Source organism: Aedes albopictus, chromosome 3 (genome assembly GCF_035046485.1).
Source record: "Aedes albopictus strain Foshan chromosome 3, AalbF5, whole genome shotgun sequence".
Lineage (NCBI taxonomy): Eukaryota > Metazoa > Arthropoda > Insecta > Diptera > Culicidae > Aedes > Aedes albopictus.
The window spans coordinates 383406035-383431819 of NC_085138.1; the positions used below are offsets into that span (position 1 = coordinate 383406035).

The 25785-nt window shown below is 38.8% G+C and overlaps 1 protein-coding gene across 3 annotated transcripts in view; it reads left to right on the top strand.

Moving 5' to 3' along the window:
- LOC109400789 (mucin-5AC) overlaps positions 1 to 25785 on the top strand; it is a 232592-nt gene that overhangs the window by 88826 nt on the left and 117981 nt on the right. The window lies entirely within an intron of this gene.

Here is a 25785-nt window from a genome sequence, read left to right on the forward strand (position 1 = left end):
AAAGAGTACCAAACCCATGCATGCGACACATCAAACAACGGCATTTTCGATAACCTGATGAACGGTTAGCAGGAAAACAATATTAGTCCATATCTGAACCAGTAGTGTTCCGGAACCGCTTCCGGGAGTCCCGGCGGATGTGGCCAAATAAAAAAGAGTACCTAACTCATGCATGCGACACAACAAATGACGGCTTTTCTGATAACCTGATGACTGGTTATCAAAGAAATTGGTTAGATAGGTCCACATTAGAGACAGCCGGTTGTATTCCGGAACCAGTTCCGGGTGTCGCGCCGGAAATGGCCAAATATAAAAGTGAACCAAACCCATGCATGCGACACATCCAACAGCGGCATTTTCGATAACCTGATGAACGGTTAGCAGGAAAACAGTATCAGACCATGTATGAACCGTTAGTTGTTTGGAACCGGTTCCGGGGGTCTCGACGGATGTGGCCAAATATAAAAGAGTATCAAACCATGCGTGCATGCGATACAACAAATAATGGCTTTTCTGATAACCTGATGACTGGTTATCAAAGAAATAGGTTAGGATCACATTAGGGACAGCCGGTAGTGCCGTAACCAGTTCCGGGTGTCCCTCCGAAAGCGGCTAAATATATGCGACAGAGCAAAGCTAGGATTTTTTGATAACCTCATGAACGTTAGCAAGCAAACAGGTTCAGACCGGTGAAAAAAATGTTTTACGCATATTGTCAAATCTCAACCGTTACGTTGTAATTTAACTTTACATGTTTTTGACTTTGCTTGTCTCAAACTGGCTATAACTTGAGAATGGTCAAACTTATCGCATTTGAAAGATGATTAAATTTGCTACCAAAAAAGATCTTGGAATCTATTTGTTTAGTTAGATAACTAAAGCTAAAAAGCTCGAAAGTAATGTTTTGCCTTTCTCGTACACTTAGTGTACTAAAAAACTATATGTTCACTCAAAAAACGATTTTTCGAAAAAAGGCTCGGAGGATCAAGTCGCATATACCAATCAACTCAGTTCAACGAATTAAGATTATGTCTGTATGTGTGTATGTATGTATGTATGTATGTATGTATTAGTGTGGGTCATCGGAAGCGTTTTCTCAGATTAAAGCTTTTTTGGTTCCGTTTTGGGTTCTGAGTATCTGTGCGCATTTCAATTGAAATTTGTATGGGAAAACATTCTTTTATGCATTTTAGCCATAAGTTGAAAAAGTTTGTTTGAAACTTTTTAAACGAAACTGTAAATTGATAGTCTAGGATGTTCTGAAGAACTTTGTTGAAGACCGCAAAGCGATCCGATGCTTGTGAAAATAGTTATAACCAACGAAACGCATGCATGTGTTTATGTTTTAACATGTAAAGGAATAATAATAGCAACAAAATCATGATGTTTCGCCAAGCAATGCCAACGCTACAACTTTTTGCATAAGCATCACATCATTTTGCGGTCTTCGACAAACTTTTTCAGGACACCCTAAGCTATGTTTTCACTTTATCGGCTACATGGTTTTAAAAAAAATCGAGCTTGTTATGAGAGAAATGCAAAAAAGTGTGTTTTCCCATGTAAAACCCCATACAAACTTCAAACGCGATGCGCAAAACGTAGACATAACCGATCCAGCCCAAATTTTGCACACTTATTTGGGTCCTCAAATGGCATCAAAAAAGCTTTGATCTGATGGGATATCATTGAATTTTTCACTTTTCCATATAAACGATGACCCACTCTAGTATGTATGTATGTGCGCAAAATAAGTTCACTCACTTTTAAGGAACTTCCCATTGGCCGATTTATCGGATTATAGCTTGAATCTAACTGGAATTGTTTGCTATTAATGGTCCAGGTCGGCCAAGGCGTTCCGATGTTATGGCCATTTCAGTGATCCGGACCAGCACCGGTAGAACTGGCCGTATATAAAACTAAACTAGCCCCATCATGCGATACATCATGGTTGGCGAGTTTTGTGCGGAAATCAACACTGGAGACCAGAAACTCCACTAAAACTTAAGATGGCGGCTCCGAATTCAAAATCGCGGCTCTTAAATGGAGTTTTAGGGCCTGAAACAATGCATTTTTGGTATATTTGGTAATGGGATGATTTCTGGATTCCAAAAATGGCGACTTGAATATCCAAGATGTTGGTCCAAAATCAAGGTGGCGGCTGTTTAATGAAGTATATTTTTCGTAGGGAAGATGCCTGGACGCCAAAAATGGCGACCAGAACATCCAACACTGAAATAAAAACTCCATTAGTTTTTATGTGCGCAAAGCAGATAAAAGCCAATCGGTGGCTCAAATCCTCATTTTATGTGCGGCATTTAGATTTTAAAGTGTTTGCTTTATATTTAATTAGGTTGCACATATTTTTCATATGCACAGCTATGAATTTTAAAAATGATACATTCACAACCTATGTTAACAGAATATAATTTTTGAGTGTATCGATTGATAATTCAAAACGTTCAAAACAATTCAGTAACGGAAAAATTGTGGAGCAAGAAGAAAGATTTTGTTGCTGGCCGAGCTTACGGTCGATATTTCAAGTCTCCCGGACGAATTCCTGCAAGTTTAAAGCAACGTTTTTTAATCATTTTTTTTACATATAATAATCAAAATATGCCTACAGATCAAGTACAAGATTAAGGTTACAACGCGACAAATCACAGTGACCAAAGACGAACGAAGATTTGTCAGAATCCGACGTAAACCTACAAGTAGGTGAAATCCATCAGCGGATTTATGCTTGGAAACAAGGACCCGTAAGTATTTATTTCTTTTTGATTGATAAACTAGCATTAGATTTAAATCAACGTTTTCTTTCAGGGTATTGACAATATCAGCTTTACCCAAGTGGAGGTGCTGGTCTCGCTGAAACGGATTACGAGTTTGGCAGCAGCACCAGTGACGCGCCGCGCCACCATGGTCTTCCGAGGAGATACCCGGAACGATTGCCATCTCTGTAGGAAAGCTCTATAATCGAAAAACCGTTTTTGGAATGATGCAAGCAATCAATACCAATGTATTAACAAATAATAATATAAAAACATATAGTGTCCAAATCTAGTTCCAAATATATATTTTTTATCATACTATTATTAGTCTGAATTATTTTATTTCTAGAAAATCACATTTAGTATGTATTTGTGATGTCTTTAAAATGCAATAGGTTGACCTTTAAAATAAAAAAGTACAGACCTTTATTATTTATGTGCATTGCATGTAGAAACTAAGATGGGCTAGAAATCTGGTTCTATGTGCAAGGCCAGTGAAATTTATGTGCAAAGCTTGATCGCAAAAATCTATATGCACGGCATATACAAACTAGATGCGGATTATTTTTAGTGAAGATGACAATCCTAAATCCTAAATGGCAGCTTCGAATTCAAGATAGCGTCTTTTGCTTAAGAGTTTGAGGCTCAAACATTAAAAGCCAGATAAACGATATGATTTCTGGTATCATGAAATGGATTTCTTTTCATTGTATGAAAGTGCGAAGTACAACATTTCGCTTGATTTTTATTAAAATGGGGTTTCGAAGGCACGATAAAGGCGTCATCACCGCTAGGTGGATTAATTAGGGTTTTTTTTTAATTTTATAACATTACTGACAGCTTCAATATCAGAAGATATCATTGTGAATAACCTTAAAACAAAATAATGGAACAATACGTTGTTGAAATTGCTTTGACATCCATGTGCACAACAGAACATGTGCTCGATGAACAAATTGAGATTGGAATTATGAATAATACGTACTAGAAATGATCTTGTATGAGATAGAGCTGTCAGCAAAGGTCCTTCAAATACTGGCTATCGATATTGGCTCATAGGCCGAACTTAAAAAAAAAATCCTTAAATGTAAAAAAATGTGATTGACAGGTTGGCCGCCAATAAGGTCTGCTAGGATATAACTAGAAAGAAACGGCATATAAATTAAAGAAGGGCAAATCTCCTATGGGACCATTCATAAACTACGCAGACCGAATTTCGATCCTCTCCCCCTGCTCATCGTAGAATTTTAAAAGACAATTACACCGTCTTCGGCCAGAGGCCGCACAGACTGTACATTACTAACATTAGACAATGAACAACACGTATAACACTCAGTGGCCCAGTGGAGAATTTTCTGTTTTGACGAAAAGTTTTCCTCGACCGGAGCGGGAATCGAACCTACACTCCGAGGCATGCGAGATACCTAAACGACTAACGCCGCTAACCGCTCGGCCACGAAGTCCACGATTTGTTCATACAAAAAATTTTAAATTTGTATAGAGCATAGAATTTGGATAGACCCTCTCCTGCTCACATAGTTTATGCACGGCCCCTATACATAAACCTGCAAAGGGTAACATGGCTGCCAAACAACTCTGTAACAATATAAGTCGAAAGAACAGCCCAACTTTAAAAGAAGGAAAAACACCAGATGGAATCAATAGAGATATGTCGCCAATCAACCCGGTTACGACGTAACTAGAAAGAACAGCCTATAAATGGAAGAAGGGCAAATCTCATATACAGTAAGCAGCTTTCACTCCCAGTAAACTATATAAGTGCAGCTAGAAGAACAGCCTTTCATGAAAAGATAAGCTACAGTTTAGTCGCCAGAAAAAAAAAGTTAATTTGGTCCAACGATGCTGGATCTACCTTGCTAAGTGAACTGAACTGAATATCTGAAATCGAGTCCATTTACAAGTACTACAATCTTGAAAAAAATATTCAGAAAACAATTTTAGGGCTTGATGTTCTCGAAACTGATCATCAAAATCAAAAGAAAATATGTAATCTAGTTGCCAGTTTGGCCGCAAGTCAATTCTGAAAAATTTTACTTGATAGAACAGCCTATTATTCAAAGAAGAACAAATCCGCTATGGAGTTAGTTATTCATCTGCAAATAAACTACGTAACACTCAAACTCTAAAGAACAGCTTCTGATGAAAAGAAGGAAGCATTTCTATAATGAAATTAACAGTTTGGCTACCAAACAACTCTGCAATAGTACACGGTTGGAAACTGCAAACTCAAAAGAACAGCCTATTTTTAAAAGAAGGCAAATATTTGAAGAAGTGTAGTTTGATAACCAGCACAATCGTTTGCCACCAGTTTACAAACGTGCTTTAGGCCAACCAACTTTTAAAAGAAGGGAAAATGTCTGTTTGAAATACTTTTGAAATAGTTTTTATAGCCATAGCCATATAGTTCAAAAGAGCAGCCAGTTTGAAATAGGGAAAATTTGTCTTTACTTGTCTTGTTACTTGACCTTACTTTTGCATGAAGCACAATTCACGGAAACCTAAGGAGAACGAAACCTATCTTAAACAATGTGCTCCCATTGTCATGCTATCTAATACGAAGTAAATAAGAGCTTTTTGATTTGTGTTTTATTTTTATATTTTTTTTTTACTCGTTACAAAAAGAAAACGGAAAAAATCGGTACCTAAATCGTCTGTTTTAGAATAGAATTAACATAGGGGCATAGGATGGAGAAGAGTGTTCATACCTACACATACACTAGTTACTGATTACCCTTTTCTAACTTATAACCACCTTCATCAACTTCTATCCGGTCACCACTTTTTTGGTTATCTCCTGAACGATTCGGGGTAATGGCCCTTTCGGGGTATTGACTTTCGGGGTAATGGCTTTCGGGGAAATGGCTTTCGGGGTAATGACCCATTCGGGGTAATGGCTTTCGGGGTAGTGGCGTTCGGGGTAATGGCGTTCGGGGTAGTGGGGTGGAGCCCCTTTTGCAGCCCAAAGATGACGAAGATATCACCAAAGCACTTTTCCATGTTTTACAAAAGTGACCCCAAACTATTGGCCGACACATCATTTTGATGGGTGACCCCAAACTTTACTTAATTTCTTTTTTTTTCCTAGATTTTTAAGCTAAGATCGGTAAACAGTAGTTACTATGTACATTCGAAAATCGAGTTACACGAGTTGCTCAGAGCTTCTCAATGTGTAGCTGAAGAGTAGACATCAGATTAAAAGCTGTCTTCCATCTTATGTGACGGATATTAGCGCATATGGCGAAGAAAATTTTTACCCTATCATTAAATTGAGGAGCTCTTCTATGTATGCCTCCAGCGGGCAGTTTTTTTTATCTTTATTAACACATTTTTTACCCCGGGTTTATATAGATTTGAAAAAGCGTGTGAAATTCTGTAACATTTGATGCACATAATTGGAGCGTGGGATATCCCAGAAGTTTACATGACATGTAATGTAAAAGTCATGAAATATCATGTAAACTCCCATTATATGTCATGTAATTCAGCATGGCTCTGAGTGTTTACATGACATATAACACAAATTTATATGATATACCACGTAAACCATCATAACATTATGCGACACGAATGCACTCTGGTGTCAAGTGTCGAAAATAAACAAACAAACAAACATCATAACATTAAGTTTTCATAACTAAAGTGAAGCTTGAAGGGTAGTTATAGCCACTTTATTCTAGGAAATTATGCCTATTGAAATTTTACCACCATCCTGAATTCAGAATCACATTTGCCATCGAAATAATTCACTCGGGCATAGCTTTAATCCATAATTGGCCTTCCCGATATGCAAACACGAAGGAATTTTCCGTCCTGCATGGCAGTAGTAGGTCTGTCTGTGTGTGGCTCTGGCATTGCATCATGCATGTCGCTTTTAATCAGTCTTCGTTCGTTCCATAATTAATTGCATCGGATTTCAATTAGTGCGTTGTTGCCGGCACAATGTACCATATTGTGGAAACTTCTTCAGATTTGTGCACTGCTGTTATCTTCGGAAGATGCTGCTACTTTGTGGTTGGTAGATCGCTCTGTAAGGGAGATATTGTACTGCATCTGTAAGGATGTAGGGAGCAAAATTTTTATGCAGGATTGGCTGCCACTACAATGTGTATCCACATTGGCTACATAGTTATTTGAAGCAGCTCAAATTTCCTAGAATACGTTTGCTTCCCGGACTACTTTGCGCCAAATAAATTAAGCTTGTCGGAAACTGAGACGGATTTGGCGATAAGTTCCAAGATTGTTGTTTGGATGATGAATCAATCCAAACGGATCGTAAAAGTCGTATACTTGGCGTAGTTGTCGTGACAGGATCAGCAAATCGGCTGCATGGGGCAGCGCACTAAAAGGGGTACCATTAAGCGTAAGAACACCATATCATTAAAAGCTGGGCATAAAAAAACTGAAAGGAAATAAGTCCAGTTCGAATGCAGTGTGCTCCGAAATGTGGTATGCGTGGCAGTGCGTGAATATAGGTTTTATGAGAACGACTTTTTTGCTGCAACGAATTTACGTAATGTTGAATGATAAACTGGTTCGGTTTCGAAGTTGTTGGGTGACCGACCATAAAGCAATTAAAAACATCTAGGAAAAAATCTGGTTTATACTAGGAAATACGTGAGTCAAATTTTGCATGCTACATTCTTGGTAAAAGTTCTAATCACGATGGCAAAAATGACCCCAAGAACATGTTTATACTCATGTACAAAAAAAAAAAACAAAAAAAAAGATACATGACATTTAACATAACTAGAATCAAGCTATGCGGAACTACAAGAAGGACACTGATGGAAACCAAAAGACCCAAAGTGACGGATTTACTCGGGGAAGTGAGAAGTCTCTGCTCGTAAATGGCACGGGTATCTCCGTCAAAGGATCGATTATGTGATTTGTAATAGATTCCAATTAAGTTTTTTTCTTTCTTGAAATTGTAGACGATATCTCATAATGGCAAGAGTTGAGGAGAATCTTTTATTAGACATTTGGCACAAGCGTTTCAAATAAAGGATAACGTTCCTATCCACAACCACTGCAAGCTACCGGTACACCAAAAGGAAGCAATACCACTCTATTAGAATTTAAAAGTCAATTTTCTGATTCAGCTTAAATTCGATATGAAGATTATACTGTTCGACACTGATTAACGCTGTGGATTGAAATCCAAAACTTCCCGGGGATTGGACCGCCATAGTCAAGGATTTTTGGGAAAATGTCCTAGCACGGCTCCAAGGTTTATTATCAAAGTTTGTATAGGTTTCTAGGGGGAATTATAGGTTGCATACTACGATATGCTATTTTTTCAACCAATTTTGGGATTTTATTCATGAGTGAATCTTATATTGCACCAGAGGGTGTCAAATTGAAGTTTTTAAATGATAATTTGGTTTATATCCATACTTATTCTGTATTCCCACAAATCTTTGTAAGTTCATCAATTACTTTCCACAAATATTTGAAGTTGATCTAAAAATTGATAATATGAACCTTAAAAAAATCACATAACGACGTATGTTTCCACGAAAATTTTCAATGCCTTGATTTTTATTCTTGAAAGGAATTTCTCGAAACGTCGGATGTAGGAGCAAAAACAGCCTTTTGCTACCCACTCAGACTGCCAGAGTCGAGAAATTCCCATCAAGTGTAGAATCCACAGTCGTAGAACCACACCTTGATTTTTACTTTAAAGCAACATATAAAACAGCATGCACCTACAATCCTTCATTTAACTGAATATAGCTGTTTATTTCAGAATTTCATTCATTAGATCCAATATTTTCATTGACCTTGACCGATAATTATGTTTTCAATTGATTCGTAAGCATCCTGGTATACCAAAGTGCATCAAAAATTCTATTCATACTATCCAAACTATTTATGTTACATTATGAACCAGTGGGGAAAGTCGGACATTATGCAACTCAAATAAGTATTTAAAATAATAAATATAGCATAAAGATTGCATAAAATAAGTACTGATATCACAAAGAACAACAAAGTATTGGACAGTCATAGCATCCAAACTTGTTAAATTAAGCGAAACTTTCCCAAAAACCATCTAAATCCGTTTATAGGTTAATTAGTTTTTAGCTATATACATTGGTTTTATATTTTCATGTTTTGAAGCCACCAAAATAATCATCACCAAACAACATTTTGTTTTTCGAATTGAACGCAGCATTTATTGTGACACCTGCTATTAGTAATCACACATTACTACTTATTCACTTATTAAAAAAAAAACAAAATATTTGAAAAAAAAGTGTAGTATAATAAAATATTGTGATTATTCTTGTGAATTTCTTTGGTAATTCATTTGCAATTTGTAAGGCAGTTTATTTGAGAATTTCTCAGGCAATTTCTTTGAGAAATGATTCGGAAATTCTTTGGCAATTCAACAATTTCTCCATTTATTCCTGTGGAAAATTCTTAATTAATTTCTTTGAGAATCCGTTCTGTAACTTCATTGAGAAATATTTGAACATTCATTTGGAAAGCCCATCAACAAAGCTTTTGTGAACTCCATATTAAGCTCTATCAAACATATTCTGGACGAATTCTTCGTGAATTCCTGCAGCGGTTTTTTAAACTTCCTTGGGTTTTTTTTTGGGAATTTCATCGCCCATTGTTTTGGGGCTTCTCCAATTTCATTTTCAAATATTGCAACAATTTCTTTGAAAAGTTCTTCAGCAATGCATTTGTGAACTCGTTTTGTGATTCCTATGAGCATTCTATGGACATTTTTTTCGTGAATTTTTCAGTACCCTACCATCAAAAGTAACTGCAAAATAGCTTATGGGACAAATGCTTTTTGGAAGAAAGCTTTCTTAAGCTTTTATACAGAAAAAATGTTAGTTGGGTAATGATTTTAGACATTCCTGCAGTAGTTTCTTTGGATCGTTTTTAGAAAAATTGTTTGAGAATGTCTTTGCCCATTACTTTGAGGAATTTCTCTGGCTATTTTTGGAAATATATTCCTCATTTTATTTGATAATGCCTTCGACGATTCCGTTGGAAACTTCAATCCTCTAGGAATTGCTGACATGATTACTTTGTAAATATCGTCGGAAAATATTTTGAAAATATATCAGGTAATTCTTTTGGATTTTTTTTTCGGTTATTACTCTGGAAACTATTTTAGTTAAGCCTTTAGAAATTCCTTCGGCAAAGTTTTCGGCAATTTCTTTGAGAATTGTCTTCCGATTTCCTTTGAAAATGTGTCAATCAAATAATTATGGAATTTCTTCTTTGAGATTTTCTTCGGAAATTGATTTGTGAACTCTTGTGATGATTTCTTTCGAAATTTCTTCAGGAACTCCTTTTGAATCTCTTTCAGCATCTCTTGAGCATTGATAATGTATTATCTTTCGAAGTTTCTTTTATATTCCTTCAAGAGTTTTTTCAACATTTTTTTTAATTCTTGGGTTATTTCTTTGAAAATTTCTTAAATATTTTTTGGAAACTGCTTTGATATTTGGTAAATGCTGTATTCCCAATTTTCACAAGTTTACAACATTTTTGTACTCGGTAAGCTGATGTTCATTTTAAGTGTAGAATTATGTCTTAAGTTCAAAAACGTATGGAAAAAATACAGTAAAGAGGATTTTTTTCATCTTTACATATAGGACTGAAATTATTCAATCGATTTTTGTTATAGTTTTAAGTAAAGACGCTACCTTCATATGTACATCTTATTCTCCGTGCTCCTATAGAGCTAAAATTTTCACTGTTTTTTTATATTTTCCATTTGAAAAAAAAAAAATACTTTCATTATTATTTGGGGTATCGCGCTACTTGGGCGGTGGTTTTCTTCGTCTGTTATATTCGTCTGTTTTCCACTATAACTCAGTCAATTTTGAACCAATTGACTTGAAATTTTGTACACGGGTAGATACTATACCTATCTCACCGCATTCCAAAAATTGTGCCAATTGGTTCAAAATTGACTGAGTTATAGTGGAAAACAGACGAATATAGAAGCCACCGCCCAAGTAGCGCGATTCCCTGGTAATTTAACTTAAATTTAGAGAGAACGTTCCATATACTCACCAATCTTACGAATTCCATTAATTCAACGTTCAAATTGTGATCTGATGATTGAAAGGTATTGTATTCAGCTTTCTGTTCATGCAAAAGCATTCAAAATTCATATTTTACTTCATATTTTCAAAAGCTGTTGTGCACAATGTTTGGCTAAAATTCAAAAGCTGTTATACTTAAAAAAATGTTGAGGTGCAGTCTTGAAACCTGCACGTCATTTTGCATCAAACATTTGATCGCCCATAAAAGTTTCTTTGGCAAAATATTTTTGGAAATTTCGAAGGCAGCTTTTGCAATTTTATGGAATTTATGGAAATTGATTCAGCAACTCTTTTTGAAATTATTCCGGCAATTCTTTTGGAAATCAGCAGTGCCTTCTGTAATTGCTTTGTAAATTTCTCCGGAAATTTCGTTTGAAAATTTCTTAATTTACAAAAAAATGTTAGACAAATTTTTAAAAGAACTATAGACTTCCAAAGAAATTCTTGGGGAAAACTCTGCCGGAATTGAGGAAGGAATGCTTCAGAAAATTTCTGAGAAATCTTTAAATGAAATTTCAGTTTCTTATTCCTGTGTTAAAAACAATATACTCTATAACTATGAGCTTAATATTCTTGAAATACATTTGTAGACTTTTGTTATGTATCGTTTGTGAATTCTTTGAGTGTATCAAGAAATCATCAAACCCGTTTTCCTCAGAAACATATCTATAAATGTTTCTATAGAGTGTTTAACAGTTCAATCGTTGTAACAGTTATTAAAAGTCTTTAGTTTTATGTTGCATAATTTGTCAATAAATAAAAAAAAAATTATCGCTGATCTTCTATGAAAATTGTACATTTTCAAGATTTTCCGTTAACTTTTAAAATAGTGATCTTACGAAAGTTTTGTACTATTTTTCATATTCTGGGATGCTTAACTACCATATATAATCCTGAATATCTTAAGATCAGCATTATGTTATGAATTTGTTTAAAATTACAGCATTTTTTTCTTTCATTTTTTATTAAGTGTTTTGATTGTTGTATATATTGTATTTTCGAAATTTTATTCTGAATCATAATAGCTTTTTATATGGGCCATTGAGCATTCCTTGTTTTTTCCGATTTGAAATTAACCCTCTCTTTTGTTTTTTATTTATTATTTTTATAATACATTAGTGACCCGTTTTTTTCAGCCCCTTGCCGGGCCAACAATTTTTGCTCTCCATAGGAAGTGTCTTTACTTAAAACTAGAACAAAAATCGATTGAATAATGTCAGTCCTATATGTAAAGATGAAAAAAATCCGCTCTACTGTATTTTTTCTACACGTTTTTGAACTTTAGACATAATTCTAAAATGAACATCAGCTTACTGAGTACAAAAATGTTGTAAACTTATAAAAATTGAGAATACAGCACTTTCCAAATATTGAAGCAGTTTCCAAAAGATGTTTGAAGAAATTTTCAAAAAAAAAAAATAACCCAAGAAATTAAAAAAAAAATTGAAGAGACTCCATTTTTATCCCACTATGTTCCACCTTTCAACAGTAGTTTGATGATGAACGTAAATAAATTGGCCAAAGTTTGGTCGTAAGGTAATGAGAGTAAAAAGTTAGTCGCAAAATGGGGCTGACAAAATCGGGCCCATACTGTATTACATTTACACATTCTTGAAGAAAATCATTCGAGGAAACCAGGAAAAATATTATTTTTTGTGTTGTCAAATTTGTAAAACATAAAATTTATTTTTCGTATAATGCGTATGTCTTGATTTTAAAACTGTTAATTCCATCGTGTTCCAATCAGACGATTAACGATCGAAAAAGCTTAACTTCCAAAGTAATTAGCACCGTTCCCATTCTTTGATGCAATGGAATGGGACTTTAATCTGATTTTTATTAATGCTTATAAAAAATATGATCTTGTACCGGCTTTTCGAACCCTCTTTAGAAGCAAAATACCCTCTTCGAATGAGTGTAATCAGTTTCGTACCGTTTAATTCCGCCCTATGTTGCTTATCCTTTGACAGATACGCGTATTTCGACTACCACTTGTAATCTTCCTCAGTGGATAACAGACACTGAGGAAGATTACAAGTGGTAGTCGAAATACGCGTATCTGTCAAAGGATAAGCAACATAGGGCGGAAAAAAAAGTTACGAAACTGATTAAACTCATTCGAAAAAAAAATGGATTTAAAAATTGTGACAGTGTTGCCAGTTCACCCTTGTTTTCTTCATTATATTATAAAACCTAACCTTAAAATGTATGACATCTCTCAGGTCTTTCTGACATATGACTGCAAGATGTGTGAGCAAGATAAAGACAAAACGTATCTTCTTCTTTATCGACCTAGTTGCCGACCTTTTTTTGCTGTCCAAATGACCCGATATTTGTCAATTATTGTAAGTTTATGTTTTCGTGGTGCAATTAAAAATGGGTATATTGCAAAGAGTGAGGATAAATATGTTTAAATTCGCATTTCCCAGCTTCAACCCAGCATCAAACCCAGCTTCCCTTAGTATTCTTCTTCTTCTTCTGTATGGCTCTTCGTTCCCACTGGAACTTGGCCTGCCACTCTCCAACTTAGTGTTCTTTGAGCACTTCCACAGTTATTAATTGGAGGGCTTTCTTTGCCAGCCATTGCATGAATTAATATATTGTGAGGCAGACACAATGATACACTATGCCCAGGGTGTCGAGAAAATTTTCCCGACCTGAACGGGAATCGAACCCGCCGTCTCCGGATTGGCAATCCATAGCATTATCCACTAGGCTAACTGGAGACCCTCAAACACCTTCCCTTAGTATAATCTTACTGAATAGATTCACATTTACTGGCTAAGCCATATGGATCCCAAAAATGGGATAGTACTACTTTCAAAGAGTGTAAGCCAAATCCCTTCAAAACCGCACAGTATACCATATCCTTTTAGTGCAGATACTGGCAACTGAGCGAAGTGGTAAGTCCATCTGAGCGAGATATGTTTAATATGTTCGTTTTTTGTGCCACTGCTTCACGCGTAATCCATTCTGCACAGTAACTGCACCTAGTTACAGCACATGATAGATACCTTGGTAGTTGGTAGTAGCCATAGGCCCAGCGAGATACTGACTGTCCCTACTCTGCATGAACAAAGCTCTTCACCACACCACACACCGCACAAAACCAGAGCAGCTAGCCACGACGTCGGCCGACCGGCGACACATGGTTGGCGCACTAAAATGCATCATGCAGAAAATATCAAGGCCGCGCAGCATTGGTGGACCCCGGAAAATGTGAAACCCCGAAAAAAAAACCAACCAAACCACACCACAGTAGTAGGTACTTTGACTACCGGTTCCCATATGACTTCAATGCAGCAAAAAACTGGTTTTATGCACTACAAATCCGTTTATAGCGAATGACCATTTTTTGTTTTTAAATGTTGCTACAGATTCTGTTTTTTGGCCTGCCAGGAGGCAAATTTCGGACGTGTTTCTGAATGTGTTGTGGATTTTCTGTGGGTTTGTAGAGTTTGGCTCAACGTGACCAATGGATAAAATGGGCGTGAGTGCGTGATATTTAGACGAATTTATCAATACATTAGTCAATGGAATGGATCGGTTGCGGTAGCGGTCGTTGAGAGCAGGAAGTTCACGTAATGGGATTGATATTTGGTGACAATTCATTTATCTATGATGGATTGATTTGACGTTCTGATTTGTGATTCTGATCGGTCCAGGAACTTCTTGTGATGGAAATTCCATTTGCGTCTCTCGTGAATTCACATGCAAAATGATTCTTTGTAGAGGAAAGCTCTCAGAGTCTCAGCTAATGACAGCCAATTAAACGCCCCATAATAAATTTAAAATAAATCCATAAATTATTCGAAAATTGCCAATAAATAAATAGCAATAGATAAAATAATGAGGGCTACAAAATGGTGAGTCGAAAAGGAGACCCGAGCAAAGGCGGATAACTAAGTGATATCACTTTGATAATAAACTATGTTATCGGTATTATCATCTTGTTATTTCTGTTATCATCTTTTCCAATTGATGATAATCAGATGATAACAAATTAAGTTATCAATAATTTTGGTCTATCACGATAACATAAAAATACTAAATAATAACAAAATATGTTATCAGTTTCAAACGCACATTTCAAAGCTTTCCCAGAACTGAGGGTCTGGTGGACCTCGAATCTAAAAATAGATTTCGCTTTCCATCTTCAATGCGACTGCAGTACGAAAGCATAGCCTTCAACCACTCTCCCTCTCACTGAGTCCCGTTGGTATAGGGGCTATCGGCTGCGACCGATAATCACTCGATCAGGGTTCGAGACCCACTGGGCGCAATAGTTGAAAACATGGGTTATAGTTATAAGAAACTTTTTTTAACTGCTAACCATGTCGGTAAAGTAGATTTTTACTATTTTCGTCGATAAAAGAGCTCGGAATGATAACTTAATGATAACAAACCTGTTATCAATCAGCTGTATTTTTTCATGTTGATAACTAAATGTAATATTGAATAAAATATTGTATAACACAATTAGTTATCAACTTGAACTCAATGATAACTTAACTTCTTATCATTTTGGTATTCGTGGAGTAAATTTGAGTTATCATTTTTGTTATGTTGGCTCTTAATTCAACCTAAATGATAACAAACTCAATTATCAAACGAATGATAACCAGGTAACAGAACTTGTTATCATTTTGTTATCCGCCTTTGCTCGGGGAGCGTCCAACATAGCTCTGGTCCTCACAAGTTCCTACCTCATGCTTCCACGGGTCAAGCGATGACAAAGACTGCCAGCTAAGAGTTGTGTGCTTAGCTGGTAGTGCAGCCTGGGCACTGTTGTCCTTCTGACTTCAGCTAGATTGAGGAGGTACGATTCGAGCGTCTGTTCACCAAGGAGGTGCGGCTCAAACAGCGTCTGTTCTGGCATCCAGCGGCTGAATAAGAAACGCTGCACCACGCCCAGCTAGATGCAAGGTGGTAGCCCCATCAGCGTGGTCGTCCCAGTGTTGGTTGGGACGTTAAACAGAACTGGCACGATGGTTCTCCAGCAAAACAGGAGTGTTGGCGTAGGCCCAATAAGCCACCCGTAAAAATCCCCATTGCGAATAACAGAAAATACGACTCGATACAATCGGCAAAGACCCACGCGACGAAATAAGGACTACGATTGGAAACTTGGAACATGGAATTGCAAGTCACTAGGTTTCGCAGGATGTGACAGGATAATCTACGACGAACTACATCCCCGCAACTTCGACATCGTGGCGTTGCAGGAACTTTGTTGGACTGGACAGAAAGTGTGGAAAAGCGGGCATCGAGCGGCTACCTTCTACCAAAGTTGTGGCACCACCAATGAACTGAGAACAGGATTTATAGTGTAGGGCAAGATGCTACAACGTGTGATCGGGTGGCAGTCGATCAACGCAAGGATGTGCATGTTGAGAGTTAAGGGCCGTTTCTTCAACTGCAGCATCATCAACGTCCACTGCCCACACGAAGGGAGACCCGATGACGAGAAAGAAGCGTTCTACGTGCAGTTAGGGGCTGTCCATAAACCACGTGTTCATGAGGGGGGGGGGGGGGGGGTTCGGCCGATGACCATTTTGTATGGACAAATATAAAAAATTGTATGGACTAATGACCACGCGGGGGGGAGGGGGGTCGAAAAAGTCCCAAAAAAATGACCACATGGTTTATGGACAGCCCCTTAGAGCAAACATACGATGGTTGCTCGCCGCGTGACGTGAAAATCGTTGTCGGCGACATGAACGCGCAGGTAGGAAGGGAGGAAATGTACAGACCGGTAATCGGGCGAAACAGCCTGGACGCCGTATCGAATGATAACGGCCAGCGATGCGTAAACTTTGCAGCCTCCCCTGGTATGGTAGTTCGAAGCACCTTCTTCCCCCGCAAAGATATCAACAAAGCCACCTGGAGATCACCCGACCATCAAACAGAAAACCAAATCGACCGGAAATTCTTCTCAGATATAACCAACGTCCGCACATACCGCAGTGCGAATACAGATTCGGATCACTACTTAGTCGCTGTATGCATGCGCTAAAAAATTTCGACAGTTATCATCACGCGTCGAAGTCGAACGCCGCGACTCAACATCGAGCAGCTGCGTAACGTAGAAGCGGCTCAAAACTACGCGCAGCAGTTAGCAGTGGTCCTACCAACGGAAGAGCAAATTGGCGCAGCTACACTTGAAGATGGCTGGAGGGACATCCGATCCGCCATAGGTAGTACCTCGGCTACAGCACTAGGCTTCGCAACTCCGAATCACAGAAACGACTGGTACGACGGCGAATGTGAACAGTTGAAAAACGAGAAGAATGCAGCATGGGTGCAACACCGTACGAGAGCAAATGAGGCACGTTATAGACAGGCGCGGAACAGGCAGAACTCAGTCTTCCGGATGAAGAAGCACCAGCAGGAAGAACGAGATCGCGAAGCGATGGAAGAGCTGTACCGCGCTAAGGATAGGGTAAACAGGTATAATATGCCCCCCTAAGCAGAAATGGCAATATATCTGAAACTAGCGCCTTATTCCATCTATTGTTCATTGCAAATCGTTGTTACTAAAGTTAGTGAAGTGTTGCATGCGGACTTTGCCTTTGGAGAGGTGGCTGTGGAAGCTTTGAAACGTTTTTCGAAAACGTTCCATAATTTGCCTTTTCAAAACAAACGGGGCAATACGCCCCATCAAAAGAAAAACGTCCAGCCCCGTGATAAAACTGTCCCAGGGGATAATTCCACCACATGCTTATCCTAGAAGGGTCTTTCAACAAATGTTTAACTGCATAAAAGTTGCAAAGTAACACAAGCGAACAGAACTAGCTTCGTTTACAATGAAGTCAGCTCACAAGAGGTAAAATATTACGCCAAAAGCCTCGATTTCAGACTTTTTGATATTTCTATTGCTTTTCTGTAACAATACACTAACGGACCAGCTTGATGACAATAATTCTTCAATATTTGAGATTTCTCATCTATCACGCATGCGAAAAGCGCTTAAATCGCTAGAAAATGAAGAGGGGCGCTTTGCCCCGGTGGGGCGCATTATACCCTTTTACCCTACATGAAAGTTCAACGAGAAGCTGAACCGCTCGCGCAGAGGCTTTGTGCCATAAGCCGACATGTGCCGAGATAATCACGGGAATATTCTCACGACCGAGCGTGAAGTGGTCGAGAGGTAGCGGCAGAATTACGATTAACACCTCAATGGCGACGTTGCAAGCACCGAAGGTGGCGTGGTAACAGATCTAGGAGTGCGTGAGCAGGACGAAAGATTTTCAGCCCCTAACCTCCAAGGGATTCAAGAGGAGGTTAGCCGGTTGAAAAACAACAAATCCGCTGGAGCGGATCAACTACCAAACGAGCTTTTAAAATACGGTGGGGAAGCACTGGTGGGAGCACTACACTGGCTCATTACCAAGATTTGGGAGGAGGAAGTATTACCGGAGGAATGGATGGAAGGTATCGTGTGTCCCATCTACAAAAAGGGCGACAAGTTGGATTGCTGGAACTACCGCGCGATCACACTACTGAGCGCTGCCTACAAGATACTTCTTAAATTTTATGCCGCCGACTATCAACGATTGCAAGAGAGTCAGGCTGGATTGATGGGTGAACGCGCTTCAACGGACCAAATATTCGCCATCCGCCAGGTGTTGCAGAAATTTCGCAAATACAACGTGCCAACACATCACTTGTTCATCGATTTCAAATCGGAGTATGATACAATCGTTCGAGAACAGCTATGGCAGATTAAGCACGAATACGGATTCCCGGATAAACTGACACGGTTGATCAAGGTGACGATGGATCGAGTGATGTGCGTAGTTCGAGTATCAGGGACACTCTCGAGTCCCTTCGAATCTCGCAGACGGTTACGGCAAGGTGGTGGTCTTTCGTGCTTGCTGTTCAACATTGCTTTAGAGGGTGTAATTAGGAGAGCGGGGATAAACACGAGTGGAACGATTTTCACAAAGTCCGTTCAGCTGCTTAGTTTCGCTGATCATATTGATATTATTGTTCGTAAATTTGAGACGATGGTGGAAACGTACATCCGACTAAAGAGTGAAGCCAGACGAATCGGATTAGTCATTAATGTGTCGAAGACAAAGTACATGATGGCAAAGGGCTCCAGGAAGGAATCGCCGCGCCCGCCACCCCGAATTTATATCGACGGTGATAAAATCGAGGCGGTTGAAAAATTCGTGTACTTGGGCTCACTGGTGACCACCGACAACGACACCAGCAGAGAAATTCAGAGGCGCATTGTCGCAGGAAATCGTGCTTACTTTGGACTCCACAGAATTCTACGATCGAATAAAGTTCGCCGTCACACGAAGTTAACCATCTACAAAACGCTGATTAGACCGGTCGTCCTCAATGGGCACGAAACATGGACTCTACGTGCAGAGGACCAACGCGCCGAGTTTTCGAACGGAAGGTGTTGCGTACCATCTACGGCGGAGTGCAGATGGAAGACGGGACTTGGAGAAGGCGAATGAACCACGAGCTGCATCAGCTGCTGAGAGAACCAACCATCGTCCGTACCGCGAAAATCGGGAGGCTACGGTGGACGGGTCACGTCATCAGGATGTCGGATAGCAACGCGACTCAAATGGTTCTCGAGAGTCATCCGACCGGTACAAGAAGATGTGGAGCGCAGCGAGCTAGATGTGTCGACCAAGTGGAGGACGATCTGCGGACCCTACGCAGAGTGCGGAACTGGAGACAAACAGCCATGGACCGAGTGGAATGGAGGCGGCTACTATGTACAGCAGAGGCCACTCCGGCCTTAGCCTGATCGGTAATGTAAGTAAGAAATAATAATGAACTATGTAAGTTCTATAAACAAATCAAAAAGAGTGGAAATAAATCAAATTTTCAATTTTTTCAATTGGAAATTTTTAATTTAATATGAAAACAAAACGGATTAATTTATGGAACATTTAAACCTTTCCGTGGGAAAAAAAGTAGTTATATATTGCATTTTTTTATTATTCGTAGAAATTTTGACATTTTTTGTTGCTCAACAATCAATTGTTTATGGGAAATTTTGATATGTTTATGTACTGTTTGATTTGTTTCTGGAACTTTTGTAGTTTATTATTGCTTCAACCCCTACTTCTTTATTGGCAGTTTTCAATTTGGTTATGGAAATATGAAAATGAAACACTCCACAGCAATCAAATCGGCCTAAAACAAAATAACCGAAATTTTAATATTTTATCAGCAATGTTACACTTTTTATGAAGTTTATATATAGGGTGGGGTGGGGCAAGATGGGTCGCATAAGGATGGATCACCATAACTTTGTAAATACAAATCGTATTGGTTTGCATTCGTCCGCTACTCTTTAATACACTAGTTAGCTATGCTAAAAGTCCATAAAAAGTTTATTAAATACAAAATATGATGTTAAACAAGCAGTTTTGAAAAGTTATTGATTTTGCGCCGTGAAAAAAGTGCGGGGCAAGATGGGTCATCTTTTGAGTAATTCACATTTTCTCATTCATATATGCTCCATATCCATACTGAGTAAACAAGTCCTACTAGTAAACATTTTATAAATTTATTTAGAAAATAAAAAACATTACGATTTGAATGGTCCTAAGACAACTTGAAAATCGATGTTTTCACAAAAAAAATATCTTATTTTTTTGTTTTAATTTTGAGCGTTCATTCCGCTTGATTGAAGTTATTTATGAGATAGTCTTGTAATAAAAAATAAATAATTTTTGAATGCTCCAAAAATACGTTCAAAATTGAAGGTGACCCATCTTGCCCCGCGGCCGTTTATATGGAGATTATATGGAATGTATCGCATAAGAAAAATGGCTAAAAACCATTTTATTTTTTATTTCCAATGAGAGTGAATCATTCCACGTTTAGCTTTGAACGAGAACGGTCGTGTTAGCAAAACAGTGCTCGAATATCATATCGAAGTGAAGACTATTGTTTACCCCGGTGAACCTTTTGTAAAGATAAGTACCTTTGTTCTTTCCCTATTGAAAGTTGGTGGTGAGTGCAAACGCCTGGCCGCACATACATTGCGGCCATGGAAGCGGACATAAAAGACCCTCCTGACGTTACACATCCAGAATATTCAGCGAGAGCTAGAGCTTATCCCGCAACGGCCAAACCTCCGTACGCTGTATTTTTCCGTCAAATCGAAAAACCGCTCGATACTACGACCATCTCTAACGACTTACACAAACAGTACCGCTCTATCCAACAAATCCGGAAAATCACTTTAAAGAAAATTCGTGTAGTTGTTACAGATAGGAACGATGCTAATGCGATTGTTAAGAACAAGCTCTTCCAGCAGTACCGCGTCTACATTCCAAGTGAGGAGGTAGAGATAGACGGCGTCATTGAGGATTCCTCACTGAACGTTCAAGATATCCTAGAAAATGGCGTCGGTAAATTCAGAAACCCTAATGCTCCCTCGGTGAATATTCTGGATGTTGTACAATTAGTCTCCTCTCGCAGAGATGGGGAAAATATCGTTTACGACCCAAGTCATTCATACCGCATAACATTTGAGGGAACCGCCCTTCCCGATTATCTTGAAATTAATCGAGCGTTGATCCCGGTACGTTTGTACATTCCAAAACTTCTGATGTGTACAAATTGTAAACGATATGGTCACTCAGCCAAAATGTGTGATAACAAAGCACGATGTGGCAAGTGCGCTGAGCTTCATGATGAATCAGCATGTACATTTGTTTCCCCTTTGTGTATCCGATGCAATGCGGAGCACGACCCCGATCCTAAAAGCTGTCCTACATATGCAGATCACATGAGCATAACTCGACGTAAATTGCTCGAAAAATCAAGACTCTCGTTCGCTGAGTTACTCTCTAGTGCCGACGAAGAAGCAGTGGCTCTCGAGAATGCCTTTTCACCACTCGCAGATCTCCCAGACGACGATCCCGAAGAGAATGGGAACTGCAGCTACACCTATGTTTTCCCAAAACGGAAGAAAAGAATTGCTACCGCTAAGAGAGCACCCGAAAAACAGCCCCCGCAAATTCAGTCTCCTCGTAACATTTCCACAACCGATCGGTTAACCTTCAATAAGGCCTTCTCGAGCAAGTCCAACCAGAACACTCTTCCACAATTTCACAGACTCTCACAAAAAGAACCCTCACAAAACCATAGCTCTAGCTTCAACATCAATGACAACAAACAGTTCCCTTCTCTCCCAGAGTTCCATCAAAAGCAGAACCACACTCGCTCTGAACAGTCCATTTTCTCGATACCACAGTTGATTCGAATGATATGCTCTACTTTTCGTGTCTCTAACACTTGGATGTCTGTTGTCGAAAGTATGATGCCCCTGTTTAGCCTTATCTGGGAAAAGTTGATAGTTCATGTGCCCCTCCTTGCTTTTATTGCTGCTTATGATGCCTAATGACACACCTCATCAAACATGCTTGCTTCAATGGAATGCGCGTAGTATACTCCCTAGAATAACAAATTTTAGATCCTTAATCAATTTAAACCACGTGCAGGTGTTTGCGTTATCGGAAACGTGGTTGACAGAAGACAAAGACTTCTATGTACCCCATTTTAATATCATCAGAAGCGATAGGGACCGGCCCTATGGAGGAGTTCTATTAGGGTTTAAGCACGGGATTGAGTTCAACCGAATTCAGATAGATCAATCTTCTCCTATTGAGATAGTAGCAGCTACGGCCAACCTGAAACCTCATAAAGTAACTATTGCTTCAATCTATATTCCTCCCAATGTTAACCTTCGATATGACGATCTACAAAATATTATTAATCTACTTCCTCCACCTTTGATGCTCTTAGGGGATTTCAACTCGAAAGGATGTGCTTGGGGAGAACCTACAGACGACAGTAGAGCTAAAACTCTGTACGAAATAACTGATGAATTTGATCTTGTGTTTTTGAATACTGGTGAGATCACTCGAATAGCTTGTCCTGAACAACAATGCAGTAGATTAGACTTGTCACTTTGTTCGTCGAGATTAGGTTTAGACTGCTCATGGAAAGTAATCGATGATCCATCCGGAAGCGATCATCTTCCAATAGTAATTTCTCTCCAAGCTTGTGGAACAGCATCAGGCTCCATGACAAACTACGATTTAACAAAACACATCGACTGGGATAGATATAAGCGGGAGATGAGTGCGATAGTTAGCGGTTTAGATCCCTCTGAAGATCCCCTCGAGACTCACAAAGTTCTGATTCAATCTATTAAACAAACTGCGCACGAAAGCCAAACAAAGCCCATCCCCACTAACTGTCGCACTCGGAATAACCCCACAGTGTGGTGGGATTGGGAATGTTCCAAAATGCTGATCAAACGCTCAAATGCATTCAAAAAATTTAGATCATCTGGGAGTACTGAAGACTTTCTAAACTACAAAAAAGTGGAGGCCGAGTCTAAAAGACTATTTAAGATTAAAAAACGTGGGTATTGGAGACAATTGATTGAAACATTTGACAAGGACACTGCTCTTAGATCCCTTTGGTCCATTGCTAAGAAAATGCGTAATTCTTATACTCCCAGGGAAAATGTAAATAGTTATTCGGAAGAATGGATTGAACGGTTCGGAAATAAAATTTGCCCCGCTTTCGTTCCAAATGAGAAACCCGAAATAGCACCGGTTAGCGAAACAGAAGACTGCCATGACTTGACAAAAGATTTTAGCATTGAAGAATTAGAATCTGCTTTACGTTTAGCGGAAAACAATGCTCCCGGAATCGATGGAGTTAAGTTTGCCTTACTGAAAAACTTACCGCTAAACGCCAAACATCTTTTACTAAAGTTGTATAACGACTTTTATAAGTTGAATATCTGCCCTGAAACATGGTATGAAGTTAAAGTGTTGCCAATCTTGAAACCGGGGAAAAACGCTTCTGACCATAATTCTTATAGGCCAATTTCACTCCTAGTATGCGACAGAAAAGCCTTCGAAAAAATGATGTTAGCAAGAATAGAGCACTGGTCCGAAAGGGAAAACGTCATTTCACCCTCACAGTACGGTTTTAGACGCACACGGGGAACACGCGATTGTTTAGCAAAGTTTTCAACAGCTATTCAAGTAGCATTCGCAAAAAAAGAAAACTTGACAGCCGTGTTTCTAGATATTTCAGGAGCGTTTGATTCCATCCGTATAGATATTTTGTACCGCAAATTAATTTCAGCAGGTCTTCCACGCCAAATTAGCGACTTCCTATTCACTTTGTTCAAGATGAAAAACATGCACTTCACTTTTAACGGACATATCAAGGAATCCCGCGTTGGATATCTAGGAGTTCCTCAGGGATCATGTTTGTCTCCACTCCTTTACAATATATATGTAAACGATATTGATGCTTGTATTGCGGATGACTGTGAACTCATACAGTTTGCTGATGATGCGGTGTTATGGATCTCCGAAAAGGACGATAAAATAGCAAAAAGTCATATTCAGAGTTCAATTCAGAATCTTGAATTATGGTCAAACTGTAATGGCTTAACCTTTTCTAGCAGTAAAACTGAAGTAATGGTATTCTCCAGAAAACATAAATTACCAGAAATTAAAATTTCAATGGACAAGCGGGAGTTAAAATCAGTTGAATCACACAAGTATTTGGGAATTTATTTCGATCGAAAGTGTCTATGGGGCGGCCAGATAAGGGAAATTGCGAGGAAGTGTCAAAAAAGAATAAACTTTTTGAAGGCGATCTGTGGTACCTGGTGAGGCGCCCATCCATCTGACATGATCACATTGTACAAAACAACCGTACTTTCCGTAATAGAATATGGAAGCATAACATTTTGCAACGCTGCAAAAACGCATCTCCTCAAATTGGAACGCATTCAATATAGAGCAATCAGGATCTGTCTAGGGAGTATGATGTCCACCCACACGTCTTCGCTGGAAGTAATGGCTGGCATCAAACCTTTGAAATTGAGATTTGAAGAGCTGAACCTAAGGTATATGGCAAAAAGTATCACTGTAGACCGTCAACTTATCAGCGACCTTAACGTTTTGAAAAACCTGAAACCTGAGCATCACCTTGTTTCATACTATAACACACTCACTGAAATGAACGTTCATTCTTCCATTTTTGCAAGCCCCACGAATTTTGAAATTGATGACTATATATTTGTACCACAAATCGACCTATCTTTGCACACAGAGCTTGGTAATGTTCCCGATGATTTTCGCGGACAGATGGCAAACCAATTATTCCGGATTAAAACTGAAGACGTCTCACTCGATAACTTGTTCTTCACAGACGGATCGAAATCTCATGATACTGTAGGTTTTGGATTGTACCACAAAACCATCAGGCTCAGCTACAAGCTACAACCCCCAGCATCTATATTTTGCGCCGAAGCATTGGCCATTCATGAAGCTTGCAAAATAATTAACATTCTTCCTTTTGGACTTTACATGATCTGCTCCGATAGTATGAGTGCGCTTAAAGCACTTTCCTCAGGTGTTGTAGATAAACATGCAAGCAGTTTTATCTTACAGATCAAACAAACTCTTAGAATGCAATACTCCAGGGGATACGTAATTAAGTTTTTGTGGGTCCCGGCTCATTGCGGTATACATGGCAATGAGTCTGCAGATGATCTTGCGAAAACTGGAGCTTTAACAGGGGATTTTTTCGAGCGCAGCATCCTAAATGAGGAATATTTACCAATAATTAAAAGCTATGTACAGGATAAATGGCAACAGAAATGGACTGATGATAATCTGGGTAGATTTTGTCACTCAATCTTACCAAAAACTAATGCCAAACCTTGGTTCAGTCAATACGACTTTAACCGTAACTTGATCAAAAATATGAGCAGATTAATGGCCAATCATTTTTGTCTCTCCTCTCATCTTTTTCGCATAGGCATCAAACAGACAAACGTTTGTGAGTGTGGAAACGGGTACGAGGACTTCGATCATGTTTTATGGTACTGCCAGAAG